Source organism: Pelecanus crispus, chromosome 4, assembly GCF_030463565.1.
Source record: "Pelecanus crispus isolate bPelCri1 chromosome 4, bPelCri1.pri, whole genome shotgun sequence".
Taxonomy (NCBI): domain Eukaryota; kingdom Metazoa; phylum Chordata; class Aves; order Pelecaniformes; family Pelecanidae; genus Pelecanus; species Pelecanus crispus.
In genome coordinates this window covers 5,086,564-5,103,310 of record NC_134646.1, presented here as the reverse complement: position 1 = coordinate 5,103,310, position 16,747 = coordinate 5,086,564, and the positions used below count along the sequence as shown (strand labels likewise).

At 38.5% G+C, this 16,747-nt stretch overlaps 1 pseudogene; it reads left to right on the top strand.

The window, feature by feature from the left end:
* LOC104032107 (bifunctional heparan sulfate N-deacetylase/N-sulfotransferase 4-like) overlaps window positions 1-14,905 on the top strand; it is a 72,781-nt pseudogene extending 57,876 nt beyond the window's left edge.
* The last annotated feature ends 1,842 nt before the right edge of the window (window positions 14,906-16,747 follow it).

Sequence of the window (16,747 nt, the reverse complement as noted above, 5' to 3'; positions counted from 1 at the left end):
GTTGTTTGCTTGAATCGGGGAGAACTGAAATTTGCGTAAATTACTTCTGCAAACCTGAGCTGGAGGTGGGGAAGGGATTCAGAAATACCCACTGCTGAAGAGCTGAAAAGGTTGCCTAGAAATCCTGGCTTTAATGACGCTTTTTAAACTATGGCTACAGGCAGCAAGGGTGCACGTCCACAGAGAGATCCTACATGAACATTTTTCTGGGATTTTAAGTTTATATTTCATATTAATAATCAGGAGGACAAGTAGGTGACTCAGAAACTTTCCAGATGGAAAAATATTTCTTAAAGTGTTACAGACGGTTTCTTAATTTTTAGAACCCTGGGATCATATTTGTACTGTATAAACATGATTTGAAAGATGTTATTAGAAAAGGAGCTATTAAATTAGGGGAACAGCAAATGCACAGGAATTTAAGAAATGGGTAAGGGCTTTCTGTGATTTTTAGGCTACTAACTGGCTGTGTAGCACAATACACGGGAAAGAAGAATTAAAATGTCCTGTCTGTTTTGTGGAGAAAGCAGATGAGGGATGGAACATTCAGTGTTCTTAAAATAGAATATAAAGTGAAAGTGTGCCCAGTGGAGAATTTTTCAACAAAGAACAGAGAACGCTGTACGGATAGATACAAGTCAAGTGGAAATAAAGAAACTAAGAGTAGTGCATACAAGGGGCCCAGGGGTCCCTCTGTTACTAGGGTATCTATATTTTCTATGAAAATCTGTGCACAGAACTTCTTAAATAATAAAATACTGGGATAATAAAATAATAGAGATAATAAAATAATGGGAAATCACGTGGTTTGAGGCAGACTGACCCTGTAAGAGAAGATGTGCACAGGAAAAATATTCTGCAAGTGTGAAAAGATGAAGTAACAGCCTCCACGTGGTGGCCCTACACACTCTGTATGTTGGGCACCTCCAGGAAAGACCAGGTTCTCCCAAGATGTTTGGGAACTGGTGCCTCTAGTGTGTTAGAGCCAGTCTCATTAAAAAAGACTTTGCTCACCATCTGGTACACGTTTCTGTTCTCCTTTCTCAAGGAGGTGATGGTTATAAGACTGTGCTCTTGCTAGTTTGTTTGTACCAGAGAGCCTTTATCTCCCTCCTTCCCTTTAACTTAGCAGGTAATTTTAACCAAGTTAAGAGAAAATAGCTATCCTGTGCATTTCATGAAAATCAGTGACTGAGAAGTGGGGGGAAAGCCAGAATAACAGTCTCGCTGAGAGGAACCACAGTACAATTCAAAGCCCGTCTGTTCCAAGGGGCACTCGCCAGCCCCGTCAGCCCGCGCTTCTCTGCTGCCTCTAGTCCTCAAACCAGTAAAGGATGTGGAAGGCAGCTGGAGGTAGCTGGAGATGGGAAAGAGCCTTGGAGGTTTCTCCCTCACTGTGGGGAGATGCAGGGAATGTATGGAGATGGAGAATTAGGGAATAGTGCAGTGGGAGCAAAGCGTCACAGGAGAAACGGGGCGGGTGAAACGTGCTGTTGGGGAAGGTTGTGTATGGGCTTCATTATCTGGATAGCTGTACTACATCAAGTGTTAGACTAAATGATCAAATGATGCTTTTTGCTCTTAAAATTTGTGTGGTTTTCATCTCCTGCACCAAACAGGCTGTTCTTTTGAAATCCATTTTCTGGTTTGCTGTACGTATGACAAACTCTGCGTTACCATATGCGTGGCTGTGCTATACCGCAGGGAGACGGAGGAGCAGAGCTACGTAAGTAAGAAGGAGCAATCTCCAAATTTGTTCCTTATTTCTGCCTTTCTTCACTGGGGCTTCTGGCTACGTGGGCATGAGACAGGGCTTCAGGATCAGAGTCGGCTGGAAGACTTCACTGAATCATATATGCCAGGAACTGCTGATGAGCACAAATAGCAATATTTTCTTGAAAGCATTCTTTTTTGTTAACTTCTAATGGAAAACCTCCCCCTCGTGAGATTTTTGAAACCTGTCTACATTCTTGTTTACTTACGCACACAGCCTCTGGCTTTCCTCTGAGCCAAAACCTTTTGAACTTGGGAGCCAGAGGTACAATCCCGGGCAACACGGAAAGAGCTGAAGTCCTTCTCAGTCACGTCCCACAACGTAGTGTGTGCAGTCTGTGTAGGGTGTATTCATCTTTTCAACTGATTTGTGATGGTTTCAGTGGTTTAATTAGTAGCAATGAAACAATAATAGTAATTATAATATAACAATTAGCAATAAACCATGCTATTCAATAATTAATGGCAGTGAAACACATAGAAATTATGTCTAGTTCAGTCTGTTGCAAGGGCTTCCGCAGTCCCTCATTCCACCTGAAATAGGGTTTCCTTGTCAGCTGTACACTATTATGACATAAAAAGTCAGCAGAAGAAAGTGATGGCATCTGTTATTTTCTTTTTTTTTTTTTCCCCCCTACCAATTAAGAGAAATATCTTCACAGTTCCTAATTATGTAGGGGGGTGAAAAGAACACTTTCTGATTATATGTCCTAGTCCCAGCTTGCCTTACAGAATATCAGAATCCCTCTGAAGCCATTAGATTTGCATTACCAAATATGTACAATTAAACTATTTTACAGCTATTTAAATCTGATGCTTTAGAAACCCTTTAATATAAGTTTCTGCCCAGGCTTTGATATTTTTCTGCTTTCATTATAAATAATCTGTATGATATTGTGGTAATTAATGTAAATTACTTCATGCATCGGATCAATGATGGAATCAGCTAGTGGAAAAAAGCTCTGGTAGATTAATCTTGATTATAAAATTTATGGATCAGAATGATTTGAGAGATTCTAATGTAGTGGGGCAAATCTTGTCCTTATTTTTATAGCTACTTTTTAATTGGAAATCCTACCCAAGTTGTAATTCAAAGACTTCTTTTTTCTATTTCTTTATTAATTCATATATTTATTAAGAAAAATACGCTTCTGTTACATGGCTATGAAAAGTATTGAATTAGTTCTAGATGAATCTTTAGTAAAGATGAAAAAATTAGGATTCTGGAAGAATGGTATGCAGTTTTGCTTGGTGTGTTGCTTTTAAATGGTTCCTGATGAAGGAACCAAACTGGATATTCTTGCAAAAACAGATGCAGGCGATGATCTTTCTTCAGCAGCATGCATGGAATATCTCCATTTGTTTTTTTTTTAGTATCACATAGAAATGATACGGAAAAATAGTCATATCAATCAGATTGACAAGAAGTCTTAACTTGTATAAAACCTCAGTATCCTTAGTATTAGGGATTATTTCTATGGTTTTATTTACTCTTCATATAGGAAACTTTCCGCTCGGTAAAAAATAAGCACTTCTTATGGAATAATGCAAAGAAGCTGTTGTGAAGCCTCCATATATGTGGAAAATTGCCAAAAAATGATGATATAAAACAATGTTTTCAGTTTTCTCTGCTGCCTCAGAGACATTGTGCTTTTGTCTTGGCTTCATTTTAATTTCAGTGATGAGATACCTAAATCTGTTCTACTTGTGAGTTATGTAGAACAACTGGCCGTAATATTAAGAACTTCTAAAGACTTTCTTCTGAATTGGAGAGAATATTTCAGAAGGTGAAAACAAAGTAGAAGTTAGCGGGTAGAAGTCGAAGTGGGTGGTGCTTGCAAAAAATGGTGCTGTCTTAATTGTGTTATGAGAACAGAGGGGGTTACCATGCAAAAGCACTGCTCAAAGAGCTGTATGCCAGCTCTGTGCCAAACAGCCCGTGTTTTCTGCTGAATGCCATTGCACTGATGCTTTTTTAGGTGAGCATTGTATTCTGAGCACAGAGTTGAGTTCAGAAGGATCAGTTGTTTCTCGTAGAGGTAAACTAGAGTCATTGGCTTTCAGTGAGGCTGCTGCTGCTTCCATCCCCGTTGAGTTCACAGCAAACACTGTGGTTGAGGCTGGTTTGGAAACAGCTGGCCTCTGCCTCACAAAGAAAAGGCTTTTGTAGCTCAGCTGGTTAAAAGTAACTTTCTGCAGTTCAAATAAGTGTGGTGAAGCCTGCCAGAAACCAGGTCAGCCCTGCCAGCCGAGTAGCTGATTCCTTCCTTGCCTGTGCGAGCAGTGCCTCTCCGCCATCAGGGGAGGTGGGGAGCAGAGAGCTGGCCTCCCCAGCTCTGCCAAAGCCAGACCAGCGTCTGTTCCCTCTGTGCATGAAATACATGAGAAATGCATTTAATCCAGTTGAGGACAGTCATCCGTGTCTAACATTTCAGAAGAAAGGAAATAAACATGTCTCTAGTCCCTGATCTGTTAGGCAAATTACTGCCGAGTGTGAGGAAAAGACGCTAGAATTTCCTTCCCACCCCAGCAAATAATGAGTTAGCATATTGACACATAAAGATTGAGATTGCTTGCAACTGTCTCACTTGCCCACTGGAGTACTAGCTGGTATTTTCATTCCCTAAATGTCTGCTGCTTTTGGAAGTGTTGCCAAGCATTGCTAATAATTGCCTAAAGACAGAAAACACCGTGGAAAATAAACATTCTGTTATATTTGCATTACTTCATGTATTTCACCTTTTCAAATGTCCCTATCCTCCCCAGTTGGTTCTTCCTGTGCCAGTCTCTTGCAGGTCTGTCCTAATCAATTTATTCCCCATCTCTGTATCTTTTCTATTTTGGCAACTATGTGCCCATAGCCTACTGTAGCATAACCGAAGTAGAAAAAGCTCAGACAGACATAGAAAATAAAATTATGTTCCTGATGTGATGGACAAAACTGAATTCCATTACCACCATGAGCAGCCACAATTAATTTATAACTTCTTTTTTGTCATTGATGCAAACAAACATGCTTTTAGCTCATGACCAAAGCTCTGAGCAAGTGGTCTTTAGCCATTGATGATTCGGTTGGTTTTAATGTCTGTTGTATGTGTATGAAAAGTTTGCCCTACTTTTTTCTTCCATTATGAATTCATTTGGTGCAACTATCATTATATGAAATCTATTGGTGTCTTTTCTAGGCAGGGTTTTGGGGTTTTTTTAAAGTCTTTTTTTTTCTTAAATTTTTCAGAGCCCTGAAGTTTTTACTAGCCTGAGTAATGTCTCTGGGGCATTTATTGAGTCATTATTGAGAATGTCTTTCAAATTTTTCATTAATAGATCAATCTTCATCGCTGTACTAAACCTAATGAACAATCATAATATTACCTTCAACAGATCTTAAATTTGTATGTGTCCTTCCCCCTTCCCCGCCCCCGCTTTTTTCCTTTTTTTTTTCTTCTTGTTTTGTTGTTAAATCTATGAAAATATTTCTCTTCATGGTGGCTCAGGAACACCAGCGGAGCTATGACAATCGTGTATCTCACCTGCATTCAGAGATCGGTTTCTATATAGATCTGAGTGAGTCACTTCAGACAAATGAGCTTTTTTTTACAGACTTGGCTTTGACAGTAATGCAGAGCTGAATTGCTCCTTTGAGGTGAAGGTTATCAGAGAGAAGGCAAATGTGTCCAGCTTCTTGCACTAAGAGGAAGGTGATCTGTAGCACCAGTATAAACGTCATCCGTTTTCTGCACTTTCTGGCTAGAATATAGTTAGGATTGCCAGCATCCTCTTCATCTCCACTGCCCCTGGGTGAATTGCACAAAAAAATAGTACAGTGGGAGACTGGTATAAAAACAAGTGCCCATGTTGTAGTCACAGACATGAGTAAATCCCATTAACTCAATGGGACTTCTTTGCCTCAGTGAGAGTATTTGGTTGATACTTTTAATTAATCCCAAATAGACACTCGTAGCTGGCTTTTCAAGACCTCTTCCAAGGAGCAGAACGGTATTTGTTAGACTGCTAGTTCAACATGGTGATTATGATTGTTTAGGTAAAATTGATGAAATAAATTAGAAACAGCTAAAAGATAACCCAAGCGATTAAAAAAAAAAGCAGTGAGAGCTTAAACCCATGTATCAATATAAACGTAGGCATGTTGACTTTGGGAATTATAGGACGTCTTTCGGAAGAGCTTTCAAAACTACAGAACAATGAGCACTAACAGTACATTGTCTTTGGTGTCGTCTGCAAACTTACTGAGGGTGCACTCAATCCCCTCATCGAGATCATCGATAAAGATATTAAACAAGGCTGGCCCCAAAACAGAGCCCTGGGGAACACCGCTCATGACCGGCTGCCAACTGGACTTAACTCCATTCACCACTACTCTGGGCTCGGCCACCCAACCATTTTTTTTACCCAGCGAAGACTTTTCATTCTGGGAAAGGGTGTAAATTCTAGGTGGGCCTTAGCTGTCACTGTGGTATGAAAAGCCATCAGTGAAATACTCAAGTAAAGAATCTAGCATTTGCTCGAATTTAATTGAGGCAGTAAGTGGAAATACATTTTTGCTAGTAGCTGCAGAGAATCCGGAAACCTGGTTGTTCTGTTTATCATGTACCTTGGTGATGATCCTGATAAAATGGAACTCCGAGAAAGTTTTCTTACACTACTTACTTCATCAGTAGAACAAAATTTATACAGAAGATATAAAAAAGACTGGGCAGCTTGAAAGATTTAACCTGTTGTCTTTACATAGGTACAACAATATGAAGGCGATCCTCATATTTTGATTGTGAACACTAAATTTTTTATATAAGTGCTAAAGATATCAAAGGAATAATAAAGAATTCTTGCTCAGGAATGCTATTTTAGTTATTGAGAACTACTTTCCAAAACACAAGTGGATCAATTGTTCTTTTTAGCAATTAAAAGAAGAACAAGTCCCTTGACTTTAATGAATGTGTAACAGTAAAAACATGATGTGGATGAAAGCGGGTTCAGCTTCCAGATGCTGGAAAGTAGGTTAAAGCACCTATAATATGAATGCAAAGAATGTTTTACACGTCTTAGTAACGGGAATTGCTTACCTGGCAAGAACTGGGATTGTAAAATGTCCTACTCTAATTCTTGTAGTGAATGATTAGTATTCTTGTTTGATAGACGTTAGTAAAATCCTTCCCATTCAAACTTGTGTTACTAACTGCAACATTACTCAAATATTTCAATAATCTATGCAAAAACACTTAATACTGTGAAAATACTCTCTTTTTTTTGCTCAGGGCAAACCAGGTTGTTTATTAGATAGTTATCAGAAGCTAAGCTTTTTGGGATATCATTTTGTAGTTCACAAATACCCATCTGTATTGATTTGATTAAAATAAAAGTTTGATTTTAAAAGCACCTTGAAGAAAAATAAATTTGACTTGTGCCGTCTTGCCTAATGCCAAAATGCTAGGCTCACTGAGCGGTGCTAGAGAGAGAGCATCTTGTACAAAATAATTCTGGGGTTGTATGTTCTCCTTCACTGGATGGTCTTGTGAATGGAAGAGCCATTTGAAAACAGTAAATTCTTTGGAAGCTACTACAAAATGCAGATTGCCATTTCATTTCCTTTCCTTTCCTTTTCATTGACACCATTGTCAATAGTCTTTCTCAAAACTCTTTTAGTGCTTATTTAAATTTTTAATACTCAGCTGATGTAATAAGCTTGTAAACATTTCATCCTGATTTACATTGCCAGAAGGATATGACCTGTCCTTAGTATGTAGTTCATATTTGTTTCCTCCTCTCTTTGCTTTGGATTCCTGTGGAGCTGATTTTGAGAGGAAGTCATCTTCCAACAAAATCTTTTGATACTGGAATGTCCTCTTCTGTTGTTATCAGTGCCTGTTCTGGTAGGTGTTATCACCTTAGGATTTTCTGTTACCAGTGCCTTGATGTGAAGGCAGGTACTGTACAAACTGAAATAGGCAATCCAACCTGTTCATACAAAGGATATAATACCTAAGGAGATAGATATTGTTGTAGCTGCCAAATTACACTATACATGTGTTTATTTTTTAATTTAGGTAGGTTTGCGCTACAATAATTTAGCTAAAGAAGGAAAGACAGGGATGATAAGAAGGTCATTGAAAGGAGTGAATAGAGGAGTTGGGCAAAACTCCTTTGGGTCTTCACAAAAAGCAACTGTGGCAATTGTTTCTTAAATAAAAATAAACACCAAAAAAAAAAAAAAAACAAAAAAAAACCAAAAACCCCACCAAAAAAACCTCCCAAAAAACAAACAGACAGCAATGGTTGCTTTACATTAAATAATCTTAAATAGAACATAGGGCCTTTCTGTCACAGACTGAAATCTAAGAATTTCCCAGTCAGGCAACATTTTTTTCTTCTGCCTCTTGGGTCTTTTTGTGGTCCCATGAATCTAAAATTTTCTTCACACTGGTATCACTTCAACAAGATAGACAGTGACTCTCATGCAGGCCAGCCATGTCTGCGGTCTGAATGCTTTCCTGAGGGCTGGACTTCCAGGGTCTTCCTGAACACCAAAGCAGTCAGTGCCTGACTAGCTCTTTCTCTTAATCTTTCCAGGCAGACGTGTTGGGCTTGCGCGCTGTGAACCATTTGAGCTGGACTTCCAGTGGTTAACGTTGCACATCTGACCTGAAAGCTGCGTCGCATTTGGCATCTGGCAAGTCTGCAGGAGAAGGTACTTGAGACTATAAACTCCTCAGATTTGAACTTTGTGAGCTCAGGAGTATTATTATTTATACAAATAAATTACATTGTTGTTGCTTAGTATACAGAGCTGCATGAAAACAAGTCACCGCTGTCATCAGCATGAGATGATCATCACAATAAACTTCTAATAAACATGTCCGCTGCGGTTCTTGGGAAAAATGGCATAAACCTTTACTTTCAGAGCTCCAGATACGCTTCCCAAGCGGGCTTGGTACTTAAACCTTGGAGTATGGCAGAATTTTAGAAATGCTCCTTTATTCTAATACATTTTTTGGCTGATACTAGTCATATGTGACCCTGATTCTTTTCGTAATTAGAGACTGTATTACTATTTTTAAATCCTGCAGTAATTTTTCCGATTACTGTCATCTGAAATAATGTTACATTTTCATCATTCTAGTGACAACATAGCAAATGTTTTTATTGCTTTCCAGTCCTTATTTGACCTTTGCAAGTGAGCATTTGGGAACAATACATCTGTCTGACTGTGGCATACTTTTGAGCATTAGCACAAACTCAGAAGAGGAGAACATCTTCTGAGTCTGGAATTAGAATTGGAGGGGAAGGCTGGGCTTATCCAGAGTGGTTTTAGGTGTATGTTAATCTCACAGCTCGGCAGAGTTTCTTGCCAATTATTCTTTGGTTGGGAGCAGTTCATTTGTTTATATGGATGTTTCCTTGTTTTCTTAATATGTGGCATCATAGCCGTTTCAGTGGAAATTCCCACAGAAAATGAGTATTTTGAAAACAAGAAAGTGTTTTGTAGGGAATGATGATGTTTTCTTCTGCATAGGTGTGATCCTTTGTGTATCAGAGCTCTTCCTTGTTGATGTTTTGTAATAGCAGCACTTTCCTTAATGATTCAGGAAACAAACAAAAATAATACTGCAAAGCTAACGCTACATCCCATTGAAACAGGCAAGCAGTGGTCTGATTTTGTACTACTACCAACATGCTATTGAGTTATGTAAAAGAGAAATTAAAATATCCTAAAATTGTTTGACATGAAATTTCGCAATTCTGAAATCAAATACGTGAAGCTATTCTTTTTTTCTGAAATTGCTCTTAGCTTCTGAAAGTATCTGGTTTGGTTACCTTGGAGCAGAAACAATGTCAAATTTTGAAATTTCAGATGAAGTCAAGTTCTGACTTGGAACCACCACCACTTATAGCTCTCTGTGGCAAAAACGCCATGTCAGTAAGTGTCAAATACAAATCGTGGCATTGGAAAAGCAGGTATTGGTATAGTTCTGCTCATGAGCGCTACTGTTACATATTTCAGGATCATGGCATTCCAGCTGGCATGGGGCATGCAGTGGCTCTGCCCTGTTCTGTGGTCTGTCCCCTTATTCAGTTGTACAGGCCTGGGTGAAAGTCTGACTTGTGCAAGTCAGCAGCACAGAAGAATACCCTCATTTAAAACCTGCACGGCATAGCCAAGGTTTTATCCTTAACGTTATCATGGTAACTAGTTGTATGTAAATACAGATTTCTCATTTGTTACCATCTTTTCTTAAGTAGGACTACATGAGTGTTTTCTAGATTTTCTTTTTTTCCAAGTTTTGCTTGAAAAGCATGCCCTATGAGATCTTTGTGCATTATTGTCATGCTATCTTTGCCATGATTGTTCAGACACAGAAGGAAAAATAATTATTTTTAAATTACTTCCTATTAGGAAATGGCTATGATATTCTTAGCACAGGGAGAAGCCAAGTGTCCTGCTTTGGGATTATGGGGTAAGCCACATCATGCATTCCAGCGCGTGCATGCCATCTAAAACTTGTGTAAGCAAACGACAGTTTGAGGGCTCTGGGTGGTTTCAGGCATAGATCTTCAGACAAAAGGTGTGAAGTTGGTTCCTCCTGATGGGACTCCCTGGGGAATGCTAGCAGCCGTGCCGTGCCTCTTCCATGTCGGGGTGAATCGTCTCCCGGGTAGAACTTGTCTTGGACGCATGGTGAAGCCCTCTGCTCCTCCAGTGGTGAACCTAGCCTGAGCACGGGAAACTGGGCAACTTTGTGGTGGACGTGAAATCCAGACCATCCATTTAAAAACAAAACCTGCTGAGTTGCTGAGAGAGTTAGAAATTATGTCTACAGACTGATCTGGGCCTATGTTTATGTGTTTGTGAATTCTTATTGCTGCTGTCTTCACAGGTGCTCCCCTGACAAACCCATCGCCGTCTCACATGTGCTGTATCCCCCAGAGATCATCCTGCTGGTCAGAAGAACTAGAGAAAAACATTTCAGGTTGGGGAACTTTTCTTTGTCATTGTTCTTGACACAGTAAGTATTTCAAATTTATACCCTTATACTAGCAATAAATAACAGTGTATCATGTATGATACAAGGTACTAGGGAGTAATAGCAAATCTAATAGATAATAGAACTCTCTATCTCAGAGAGTTTCCATTTTCAAAATGGAAATGACAGAACTTCATGTGGTAAGCTACCATGATTTTCTGTAAGGAAGATAAAATTCCAGGAAACGTGCTTTTCAAGAGTCACAAAATACTTTTAGGAGCATTTGGGTTTTTTTGAAACTAAAGAATGCTTAGTGGCATTATTTAATATGGTACTAAGGGGAAGCCTGCAATTACTTGAGGGCTCTCAAGTGAGATGATGAGATCTGCTGGACACCACAGAAACACAGGTGGAATTGTGTACAGTCCAGAATGGAGGATAATGCAGAATTCAAAGTGGAAGGGCAAGAAGAGAATAAAGAAGAGGTCATCTACTTTTAGTAAAAAGAAATACGACTAGAAGCAAAGCTAACTGCAAAGAGAAGAAAATACATGTAAGTACATTAATAAACTTCTCAGAGTTTCTTCATTTTGTAAATATCCATTATGCTTTCCATCTTCAGCAGCGAAAGATCTGAAAACCAAAGTACATGATCCCCCAAATGACAGTACAGCTAAACCGTAATGACAGCCTGGCTTGTACAAGCAAGAAATGAAGGGAGCAGAACTGCAACTATTTTCATTTTCTCTGAAGGAGATTAATCATGCCACCTGAAATATCAAAGATTAAAGCAATAACCTGTATAAAGGATTTATACAGTGCTCATCAAGTGTAATAATGTAAACCAAACGAGCTAATCTATTGCAGCACTGTAATCATTCCTAGTAGTAACCCCATACGAGGGGGAAGGCTTGCCACACGCTGCAGCCTGCAACTGTTCGCCAGTTGGAAAATGCTTTTACTCCAAACCAGCAGCTTCCCTCTCGTGTACAGGGAGCTGTGACAAACGGACGAGAGACTTTGCGACGTACGTAGAAGAGACTTCATCTGCTTTATGAGCCATATAAAAATATGATTAAATGTGCTGTCCGCTAAATGGGAGCAGCATCAGGGTTCCAGCCAAAGAGTAATAGGATTAATCTCAAGAACATAAAATGTGGTATTTTAGTGAAATGTGAATCCTCCCTCTCAAACAATTGTAACAAGTATGCAGCTTTTGCTTGTTTCCATCATATCTACTTAGGCTGCTCTTGCAAACATTTGATTTATTCCTCTATTTTTAAAATGAATTAGTGCATTTATTTCTGCTGGTTCGGTCACCTACAAATAAATTGGCATGGCATACTTTCCAGTTGAACTGCTTTAGCAAGCGTATCACTGACTCCAGCATTTTGCCAGGATTCTTGACTTTTATAAGCAAAAACAGCAATGGGAAAAAGCCCTACAAAAACTGCAGTAGTGAGTTAGAAAGCTCTGAGATAAAAAAGAAGTTACTTTCCTATTAAATCTACCTGGATGTTTTAATTATTAATTGCCATCTTTAGTTATTTAATTCTTGGGTGCCCTAGGAACACGATAAATGAGAGTATGAATGATAAATGGGTTTGTGAGAGAAATTAGATGGAGCAGATTTCTTGTTTCATTTTCAGTAACATACATCTGAGGAAAGTCCGTGAATGCACAGATGACTTTGCCCCACTAAGGGAATGGGAATCAGCTTGGAGAATTTAGAGAAATCCAAAGACTTTGCGTAAAAAAATACTTCCTAGTTGGTATGACAAAGCTATGAAGACCAGTGCCTTGCTTAATAAAAGAATCACATTTTATGGGATCTAGCTTCCAGTTGTAATAAATACACTTTTTTTTTTTTTAATACAAAACAACAGTGCTATTTATCTGATCATTACTGGAGTTAAATGCATTATGATCCAGTCAATAGTGTATTTCCTGTAGTGATGTATTATCTGAAGTAGTTTGGTTTTGTCTTTATTACAAATTCTGTCCTTTTTTAGGGGAAAATTGTTGTCCCAGTCCTCCTTTTTGCTAAAATAGTGAGTTGGTAATAATATTTAAAGATACTGTCAGTTACTTCACTTTCTGTTTCAAGGCTTGAAATAATTAATTTTAATGCATACTGTGAACCCTTGTTTGTGTTTTGTTGTATCCAGGTTGTCCCTGAATATCTCTGTTTCATTTAAACAAGGAATTATAAATGTACAGGTATGTTCACTTCCACTATTCAGCCAGTAAACTTCATTCAAAAGAAACAAATAAGTGTATGACAGGTTGGATAACAAAAGCATGAAAAGCCAGTAATCCTACGTCAGCTTTTCCTCCTTCATTTAAAATCAGATTTATTGTGTCTGTCGTCTTTTCTGAGTGGTTTACATTAATATGGAATGCTGGCTACATTATACAGCCCTCCCTCCAGGATTTGTGTTTATATCATAGGCATTGCTTCTTTCAAGCTTGTATTTATTGTGTTAGATTGTATTTTATGTGTCCATAATACAGGAGAATGTGGACTATAATGTAAGCCTTCTCTTTTTTATATTACAGCACATCAAATACCTTACCTCTGCCTGCACAAAATGCACAAACACAGTAGATTGGCATTTATATCAGCGTGGTTTTGTGGAAGTTGGGGATACTTTCTTTGGAACAGTACGGCTGAGATGCTGTAAGCTGGTATGGGTTAGGATGTGATAAAGCTTTATCACAGAAGGGATATTAATTTATCCCAGGTGGCATCCTTTGGATTTGTGCTTAACGTACACATGCGGATCCATTTTGGAGGCTGTAAGGTAGTTCCGCAGGGAAGGCACAAAGCTGCCCGCAGCGAGGCCAAGGCAGCGCTTCGAATCGAACCTGTCTTTTGCAAGGAGCTAATTGAAGGGTCCTTCTGCATTGCTGGATGCCGTTAGTGAAACATGGCGTGTGTTTAAACTTTTTAACTTGGGACAGAAATGCTCTTGTTACATACAAGATTTACTGAAATGTTCTACATCTAAAAGAGAGTTGCAGCCAAACTCAGGACAGCAAAATAGAGAAAGCAAAGCTGATAGCTTGCTTTCATAGGTAACTTATTCTAGTGTTGAGTATCCATATACTCCCCTTATCCATGCAGGGGGAAAAAAGTAAATATTGATGTTCGGTTCAGAACAATGTTAAACTTTTTAAATAGTTTCCAGCCATAAATCACATCTGCTGCAGTGTTCCCTGCAATGTTGCAGAGAATGGACTGGAGAAATACTCTGTCAGTTAAATGCAGCTGTTGAAAGAGGTTGCTAAAGCATATAACAATGTAGCCACTGGGATCAATTTTTATCATGCACAGCGATTCAAAGATATTCAATAAGTCATTAACAAGATTAATGAACTCTAATAAAAAATGCAAGCTCCTATTCCATATTTTACTCAGCTCACTGTAGCTTAAAATTGCATTTTATTATTTTATTAGACATATTACTTAATTTTTCTCAAATTGGTCATTTTATTTAAGTTAAAACATATTGAATAGATTTTTTTTTTCCACAGAGAAATAGGATTTTCAGAAAAAATTGCCTTTATATAGTAAAGTATCTTTATAACATAAATAGGTATCTAATCAATAGGCTCAAGTCTGCTCTATTGCAGTAGCATGAGGCTTAGAGTGAGGCTTTGAGACTGGGCCAGTGCATAATTGCACTACCTTACAAAAGTGCCTGGAGAATAAGGAGTGTTATATCCCAATCATATATCACCTAGTGAAGATTATTTCTTTTGGTGACTTATATGTTGGCGGAGCCCTGCTAAATCTCTATTTAATCGCTCTCGGCCCTCCTGTTCAAGAGGAAAGTATTGCCTTGCAGGAGCTGCTTCATTCATTCCCTTCTGCAGACCTTCAGCAAAAGAGGCTTGAAGCCATTTACTCTGTGGTGAGATGGGGTCGGATGCAAAAGCTGCTGCAGCCATCGAGCTACCCGAGTGCAAAATACGAGAGACAGTAGCATGAGCGACAGCAGAATCTGGCTCGGGAGTCTTGTTTTTCTTGTTAATGTCTTAAATTGTAGCCCATGAGAAGATATTACTGTAAGAGAATATTCATGGAAACGGAGCTAAGTGTGTTCCAGTATGAAGAGAACCAGCTTTCCACTGAAGGCAAACCACCTTGAGGAGACCTTCGGTACAACTTGTCTAGGTGATGCTATATGACATATAGAGGCATATTTGTTGCTCGTGGTAACATTGTGAGATTTCTAAATTAATGAATGGGAAGTGACTCAACAGAAGTCAATAACAGAATAACAGAAACAAGTTATTCTTTGGCAGTGATGAAGAGTGAAAGAGACTTAATAACGGTCTTCCTGCATGTATATTACCCCTGGCCTTATTACTTCTCATCTAATCCATTTTTTAGAGTATTTCATCTGGTCTAAATAATTGAAGCTTTCTGCAGCATCTGAGAAGCTGCCTGTCTTTCATATCCTACTACTCAGTGCTCTTCCACAGCAAAATTTCTCTTTTAGGGATTTATTGTAGCCCTACTACTTTCACATACCTTTGTAGTATGCTGTGTCTGAAGGCTATCATTTTTTTTAAAAAAAAAAATCAGAAAACCAAAGAAGAAACAGGTGCTAGTAAGGAGAGTTTAGTGAGTGTAGTGGCCATTCTTTCAAAATGTGGTTTTCAATTAGTCAATGTGCTGGGAGTTTGTGACGCATCCTTTCATGTTCCGCTGTGATTCTTCTGAGCAAATTCACCATAGGGAAAGTGTCCAGTGTCAAAATGCAGCTGCTTACCATTTATTTCTCCTTTTGTGCAAGTGTTACTTAATTAATAACTACCCCATGTCTTCTTTTATAAAGCTTTGCTCTGGAGACCAGATCCAAGATAGTGTATTTTTGTGATTTAAAAGTTAATTTAAAGGACATACAGGGTGTTACAGCATACAGGAACAAAGCTTACTTTTGATTCATATAAGTCTTAGGTCCTGGATTGATTGGTTTAATAACATTTCTTAATAAAGTAAACTGAATGCATCTTATTCCTGTGGGCTTGTGGGACAAAGAAGACATCTCCATCACACTTGAAAATGCATATATTTACAGGATATAAGTGAGCTTTCAAATTTAGCTATCAAGTGCAATCTGGGTATTTATTTGAACACGCCATTTACAGCAGTTCTGTTGTACTTCCCGTGTTTTGTCTATGGGCTTTGTGGTCCTCAGGCAGTACTTCAGGAAAGCAATCTTACTAGGAGGGGATGATTAATAGCACACTTCAGTGATTTTCTCTGTTATGAGTTAAGTTAAATGTTTGCTTCTTAGTAAAATATCACCAAAACCCATTTCTTTTCTTTTTAACATACACTTATATTGTTCATCCCAATTCCATTCTACTGTTCTACGTGGGAAAAGGGAGATTTGCTGCGGTGATTTAAATATTATGATAAGCCATCTGGGAAAGTGCTGACTTGTACCAACTGTTAATTTACTGTTTTCTTCTCAGAAAACATCTAGCAAAGCCGCTGTTTTATGGATTCCAGGAAGGCCTGTAAGAAGTGATAAATGTGGGCAGTGACCTTCAAACTAGAACTGATTTTGGATCTTAAACCTCATTCGTTTTCAGCAGAATAAATGCTTCCAAATGTAATGAGCTTCTGAAAATCTCCTGTCTACTTGAAATCAGAACTTGAGAGAGGCGTGTGTTTGATCTTACTGAGAAACTCCAGAACAAGTTTCTTACTGAGAAGCAACTGTCCCTCTGTCTTAACAAATGCTATCAGTCAGGTGGAGCCTAACAATTTTGGTTGATTCTTACCATGATCTCACATCTTTGGAAGAAAAGGTTCTATAGTTTGAGAACAAAATTGTTCTCAAATGGTGCTATGGTTTGGGAACAGAAATCATTAAGAGTTTTAGAGTAAGATTCATTTAGAGAAAGAGAATGTAGGAGTCACTTTCTTGGGATCCTCTGGTAGGCCTTTGGAGAATTCAGATACAAGCGAAAATACA